This window comes from Stegostoma tigrinum, chromosome 39 (genome assembly GCF_030684315.1).
Source record: "Stegostoma tigrinum isolate sSteTig4 chromosome 39, sSteTig4.hap1, whole genome shotgun sequence".
In the NCBI taxonomy this organism is placed as follows: Eukaryota; Metazoa; Chordata; class Chondrichthyes; order Orectolobiformes; family Stegostomatidae; genus Stegostoma; species Stegostoma tigrinum.
The window spans coordinates 8,808,373-8,815,736 of record NC_081392.1 but is presented as its reverse complement, the minus strand read 5'-3'; the positions used below and the strand labels follow the sequence as shown (position 1 = coordinate 8,815,736).

General features: G+C 46.3%; 1 protein-coding gene across 3 annotated transcripts in view; it reads left to right on the top strand.

Annotated features, from left to right (window-relative positions):
• Positions 1 to 6,429: 6,429 nt before the first annotated feature.
• LOC125447659 (RAC-beta serine/threonine-protein kinase) overlaps positions 6,430 to 7,364 on the top strand; it is an 84,532-nt gene continuing 83,597 nt past the window's right edge. For all 3 annotated transcript variants that reach the window (XM_048522270.2, XM_048522271.2, XM_048522275.1), the window contains exon 1: positions 6,430 to 6,571. The gene's annotated coding sequence lies outside the window, so the exon portion shown is untranslated. The remainder of the gene's footprint in view (positions 6,572 to 7,364) is intronic.

The window sequence follows — 7,364 nt, the reverse complement described above, 5'->3', positions numbered from 1 at the left end:
AATTGCTACCCCTCTCAGGCTCGCATTCTTCCTGATGGACTTGGCAAAAGGCTCTATACAGCACCTAAACAAGGCAGGAGAGAGTGGGTAGCCTTGCCTGACTCCAGATCTGATGGGGAATCTGACTCCCAACCACTGGTTGAGACTGCACTACTGATGTTGGTGTAAAGCAGTTGGATCCAGTTGCAGATTCTCTCCCCAAAGTCCCTCATGTAGGTGTGTGATATTCTCCTGGTCCAGGCTGATGAGGCAGGCATCCACACCCCCCCATCCTGCACGTGGCCAATTGTATCCCAGCAGAGTCCAAGGCTCTCAGTGATTGTCCTGCCTGGTTTGGTTGGGGTGAATCACTGATCTCAGTGTGGACCTGACCCGGTTGGCAATGACCTTAGACAGGATTTTGTAACCTGTATTCAGCAGTGAAATTGGTTGCCAATTTCTAATTTCCACCCTCACTCTTCTGCTTGTAGATGAGGGTGATAATATCTTTTCTCAAGGATTCGCACATGCTACCTGCCAGAAATATACTGCTGTACACCTCCAGCAGGTCCTGGCCAATCGAATCCCACAGAACTGCATACTTCAGGTTACTACCGAACTTTTACACTTGGGTTTCCAAAGATCAGGTTCATATTGAGAAATATGCCTTTGGGGTATGAGATATAACAATCCTGAGGGCTAATTTCAAGTTCATATACAACTCACACGGCTAATCCTCATGGCATAACACATTCAATGCAATTGCTCACCTCAACTCATTCATAGAAATTGCTCCACACAAACCAGCAGAGCAGTTTTATCACTAGAGCTCAAAATTAACTCAAACTATCCAACATAATCCATCCTGAAATCAACAGAATTCCCACAACTCTGATGAATCAACAGAACAGGCTCAATATGCAATTCACTCAATAACAACAATCTGCACTAACACAAGGTCTTACGAGAAAAGGCTGAGGGACTTGAGGCTGTTTTCATTAGAGAGAAGAAGGTTGAGAGGTGACTTAATTGAAACCTATAAAATAATCAGAGGGTTAGATAGGGTGGATAGGGAGAGCCTTTTTCCTAGGATGGTGACAGCGAGCACGAGGGGGCAGAGCTTTAAATTGAGGGGCGAAAGATAGGACAGATGTCAGAGGTAGTTTCTTTACTCAGAGTAGTAAGGGAATGGAACGCTTTGCCTGCAACAGTAGTAGATTCGCCAACTTTAGATACATTTAAGTTGTCATTGGACAAGCATATGGACGTACATGGAATAGTGTAGGTTAGATGGGCTTGAGATCGGTATGACAGGTCGGCACAACATCGAAGGCCGAAGGGCCTGTACTGTGCTGTAATGTTCTATGTTCTATAGTAACTGTAATGATATATTGTAGTGTGCTTCATATGCATGTTATAAAGTGAGGTCTGACACTGAACTACATGAAGTGATTTTGCAGCAGATGACCAAAAAGCTTTTGTCAATGCAATAGATTTTAAGGAAACTCATTATGGAGGAAGGAAAGGTTAGACAGCTGGAAAGGTTTAGGCATGGTAGTATAGGGTTTGCTGCCCTGTCACCTAAAAGCACCAAAACTATCATCTAGTGAAATGGGACTAGGTCAGAGTGGGATGTCTGGTCAGCACGGACAAGTTGGACCAAAGGGTCTGTTTCTGTGCTGTTTGACTCTCAGACTCTGTATGGTCTGGAAGGAATGCTTGACACCAAATGTGTAATTGACACGATGGATGATGATTCTATGTTCGTTAAGGGATAGCTTCATGAGTGGAGCTCTTACGGTGCAATGTGGTATCCCCACCTCTCGACTAGGACGTCTAGGTTCAAGTCCCATCTGCTCCAGAGGTGTGTTGTAACATGTCTGAACAGATTAGAACGTATCTACAGGGAACAAGTAATTAATAGTACTGGACAATGCAGATGGAATCATAGATTGTAGAATCCCTACATTGTGAATGCAGGCCATTTGGCCTATTGAGTCCACACTGACCCTCCAAAGGGACCCCTACTCTATCCCTGCATTTCCCATGGCGATTCCACCTATTCTGGGCAATTTAGCATGGCGAATTCACCCTAACCTGCACATCTTTGGATATTGGAAGAAAAACAAAGCACCCTGAGGATACAGGGAGAATGTGCAAACTCCACACAGCCAGTCGCTCAATCGTGGAATCAAACCTGGGTCCCTGGTGCTGTGAGAGAACAGTGCTAATCACTAAGCCACTGTACCACCCCAAGTGAAACTCTTCCAGAAGAATCTATGCCTGGACCCCGTCTAACCAATAGTTGCGTCTGGTTCTTAAACAAACAATGGTGGGGGGGGGGGGGCGGTGATTAAGATCAAGGATTCTCAAGGGGCTATAATTAGATCAGAGCAGATGTCTGGTATAATGGTTAGGGTGGAACTTATTGCGGAGATGGTGGGGGCGAGGGTGGGGGTAGGGGAGAGTCTTGGAGGGATTTGCAAACAAACAGAAGAATTTTAAATTGAGGTATTGCTTGACTGGCTGTAGACATAGATCAGTAGCACAGTAATGATGGTTGAACACGATTTGGTACAAGTCAGGACATGGGCAGCGGACAGTTGCAGCTCACACAACAGGACTCACTCAATCAAACTCACCAAAAATATAACTCATCCAGCAGAACATCGCCCAACAATTTAATACTGAAAAAAGCACTTAGTGCAGTTCATTCCATATAATTCAACGCAACTTCTCAAGTTTCTCCAACATAACAGTGCATCTGAATCAAAAGTAGTCGCAGAAGTGTTTATTTTTGGAAACGATGCTAAACGAAAGCAGCATGATATAAAAAGGCAGGAAAGCTCTCCCTAGTGTTCTGTAATTATCCCTCAACGAATTTCACAAAAATGGGCGATATGGTCATTTACTAATCGCATCCTTGTTTCTGGGAGCTCGCTGTTCTCATGTTGGCTGCGGAATCTTCCACAATACCATACGTGTATTTTTTAATGCATAACTGACTTTAAAGCACTTCGGGATGCCACGAAGGTGCTAGCTAAGTGCAAGCCGGATTATCTTAAAGTAACTCTTCCAATACAACTTGACTAAACACGACTTACGTAACACAGTACACGCAATACGACTCATGCAATATAGTATATGCGACATGAATAACCTGCTGTAATTCACCCAACACAGCTCAATTAGCAGAATTCACCCCGAAGACTCATGCTGTAAACTATTCCCAACGCGATGCAATTAATTAACATTGCAAAATTATGTAAAGCACCTCATCCGACACAACTCAGCAAGCGCAGCTCCCAAAGACACTCAAACAAAAACAATTGTTACAGAGATAGTAGGAACAAAAAATGTCGCTTTGCTCAAAACAACTTGCCCAACAGAAGTCACACAATGCAACTTATGCAATTGAATTCATTCTCCATAGGTCGCCCAATTCAATTAATTAGCTACCGAAGTTCTCAAAGAAACCCATCCGACATGATGCAATGTAACTTGCTTACACTTTCCACTTTCTCCCTCTCACGCACACCCACAATTAGAGAACATCCAAGAAACGTCTTGCAAGGTAACCACCTGAATGTAAATAATCCAATTCACTTCACCTAGCACAGCTCCCTCTAAAAACATTTAATCAATGCAACTCATCTATCTGTCAACTTGGGGTGGCACAGTGGCTGTGTTTAGTACCGCTGTCTTACAGCATCAAGGACCTGGGTTTGATTCTAGTCACGAACGACTGCCTATATGGAGTCTGCACATTCTCCCCCTGTCCACGTGGGGTTGCTGCGGTTTCCTCCCACAGTCCAAAGATGTGTAGGTTAGAGTGGATGGCCATGCTAAATTGCCCATAGTGTCCAGGGATATGCAGGCTATGGGGTTAGCCATGGGGAATGTAGGGTTACGTGGATGGGGTGCATCTGTGTGGGACCCTCTTGGGAGGGTTAGTGTGGACTCAAAGGGCTGAATGCTTCCACACTGTAGGCATTCTGTTCTAAGTGTGGTTCCGTTGGTATAACTTTTGTCTCCAAGTCAGAATATTCCAGAGCGGTACTGATGAGCTGAGGTAGTAGAAGTGTTTTATTTGGAAATGATTCTAAACCGAAGCCCATGCTATAAAAGGTCAAGTGAGCTGTCCCTAGTGTCCCGTCATTCTCCCTCAATGAATTTCACAAAAACAGATAATCAGGTCGTTTATTAATCACAATTTTGTTTGTGGGAGTTTGCTGCTCTCAAGTTGGCTATGGAATCTTCCAAAATACCGTGGGTGCTACATAAATACAAGCCCTGACTACAAATCGCTCAATGCAACTTGTCCAATGCAAATCATTTTATTTGAGGAATCTGCTGTAACTCATTCAACAGGATCAGTCAGATATAACTGATCAAAGATAAATTATCCAATGTGATGCAAACAGTATAATCAATTTGGCTAAGTTTGCGACAAACTTAATAGCAAAACTTATTTAATGCACTTCATACAAACTTATTGCAAACATCTCACCAAAAACAATTCAAGTGCAACTGACTCATTGTAATATATTAAACTGTATTGACAATAACCCAAGGGTCATATTTGACTGGAAACCCAAGTGGAACAGCTGCATAACTTTTTGGAAGCTGGAATTCTGCATCCAGACTCCCAAAGGCCGTTGCATCTTCTACGAGGCACAGGTCAGAGGTGTGATGGGAAGCTTGCCTGGGTGGATACAGCTGCAATAATTCAATAATCTTTGCACCATCAAGGAACAGCTCACTTGATTGGAAGCACACAATCAACTTAAACATCTGGATGGATAAATCACCCAGAATATTGATTAACGGATGCAGGTATTGCTGGCTGGACCTGTATTTGTTGCCTGTTCCTAGTTACCTTTGAGAAGGTGATAGTGAGCTGCCTTCTTGAAACGTTGCATTTCATTTTCCGTAGGTAGTCGCACAGTGCTGTTAGGGAGGGAGCTTCTTGAGACTTGTTGGAACTGGACTACTCCTGGCAAATGGTGAGTTTTCCATTGAGTTGTGTTTTGTAGATGGTGGATAAGCTTTGGAGGTGAGTTAGTCACTGCAGGATTCCTAGCCTCTGACCTGCTGCATAAATGCATTTATTCTTTTCCTTTTTCTGTATGGAGTGCGTACCTACCTATGCTGGCTCCTGGATCATTGAGACTTTGATTTTAAAACGTCAATTTTTGTTTTCAAAGCTCTTGATGCTTTTGTGGCTCTTTAGCGAGAAGGATCTAATTGTTGTAGTCCATGTTGGGGCCAGCAATATAGAAAAGAGCAGACAAGAGGTCCTGCTGGTAGAGTACCAGCAACTGGGAGTTAAAGTACAGGATTTCAAGATTAAACAATTTTCGGATTATTATCTGAGTCATATGCAAATTGACACTGGGGCAAATTTAAAAGTGTGAACAATGCTTGAAGACATGATGCAGTGAAGATGACTTCCATTTCATGGCATAATGGCACTGGTACTGGGACAGGAGGAAACTATACTGTTTGATGGGCTCTACCTGAACTCGGAACTGAGAGCACAGCATGGTTGCCAAGTCATAGAATGGTTATCAGGCTATGGGATGGTTGCCAGGGTAAGGGAATGTTACAAGGCTATGGCATGCTTACCAGGTTATAGAATGTTTACTCAACTATGGGACAGTTACCAAGCTATGGGATGGCTGTTTGGCTATAGTATAGTTAGTTATGAGGACATGGTATGATTGCTAGGATATTGATGATTCGCAGGCGATGATATAGTTACCAATCTATATGGGTACATTAATAGGAAAAGTTCAGAGGGATATGGGCCAAACACAAGGAAATAGGAATAGTTTAGTTTGGGAAACCTGGTCGGTGTGAAAGTTCAGACAAATTGTACCAAAGGGTCTGTTTCCGTTCTGTAGGATTCTACAGTATAATTGCCAAGCTATCGTATGGCTTCAAGGGAATGGAACAGTTGTAAGGCTATGGGATGGTTGCTCAACTATGGGATGGTTGATTGGGTGTGTATGTGATCATTACCAAGCTATGGGATGGTTGTCACACTGTGGGATGTTTGCTTGGGCATGGTATAGTTGCCAGGTTATTGGATTATTGCCAGGAAATGGTATTGTTACCAAGTTATGGTATGGTTGCCAAGCTATGGGATGGTTGGTTGGGTCAGGGATGGTTGCTCGGCTATGGTATAGTTACCAAGCTACTATCTGGAATAGTTATGGGATGGTTGCTAGTGTCTGCGATGGTTACCAAGCTATGGAGGGTTGTCAGGTTATGGGATGGTTGCTTGGGTCAAGGATGGTTGCTATGGTCCGCCACCTCACCTCAGCCCCACCCCTGATTGGTCTGTATTTCCCGCTTGGCGATTGGCTGCCGCCGCCATCCGCAGCAGCGTGGGTTCTGATTGGCGAGAATCGTTTGCTACCCGTCATGCCCGGCGAGATCGCCACTTCCGCCAGCCTCCCAAGTCATGTCCGGGAGCCGGGCCTTCCCGCGGAGTCTGAGAGACAGGAGCCTGGGAGACAGAGACTGAGAGGCCGGAGCTCGGGCCCCCCGAGCCCAACATACAAACTGCCCCACAACAAGGCTCCAGGTATTGGGGCGGGATGAGTGAGCGGCCGCCTCGGAAAACGGGAACCCCGCGCCTGCGGTGGAAGGGGAGCGCGGCCTCCGGGGGTCGGGAGGGGGGAATCTGTCCCTTCCTTTGGATTCGGGGTGTGGGATTTGCACGATTCTTTTAGACTGGGGGCAGGATCAACCCAATTCCTTCGGACTGCGGGAGGGATTTTGGGATCTGCCCAGTCCCTTTCGACTGAGGGGTGTGGGGATGGTGGTGGTGGGATCTGCCCAGTCCCTTTGGACTGAGGGGTGTGGGGATGGTGGTGGTGGGATCTGCCCAGTCCCTTTGGACTGAGGGGTGTGGGGATGGTGGTGGTGGGATCTGCCCATCTCCTTTGGCCTGAGGGGTGTGGGGATGGTGGTGGTGGGATCTGCCCATCTCCTTTGGACTGAGGGGTGTGGGGGTGGTGGTGGTGGGATCTGCCCATCTCCTTTGGCCTGAGGGGTGTGGGGATGGTGGTGGTGGGATCTGCCCATCTCCTTTGGCCTGAGGGGTGTGGGGATGGTGGTGGTGGGATCTGCCCATCTCCTTTGGCCGGAGGGGTGTGGGGATGGTGGTGGTGGGATCTGCCCATCTCCTTTGGACTGAGGGGTGTGGGGGTGGTGGGATCTGCTCATCTCCTTTGGACTGAGGGGTGTGGGGGTGGTGGGATCTGCCCAGTCTCTTTGGCCTGAGGGGTGTGGGGATGGTGGTGGTGGGATCTGCCCAGTCTCTTTGGCCTGGTGGAGGGCTAGCTTGCCCAATCCCTTTGGATCAGGGAGCCTGC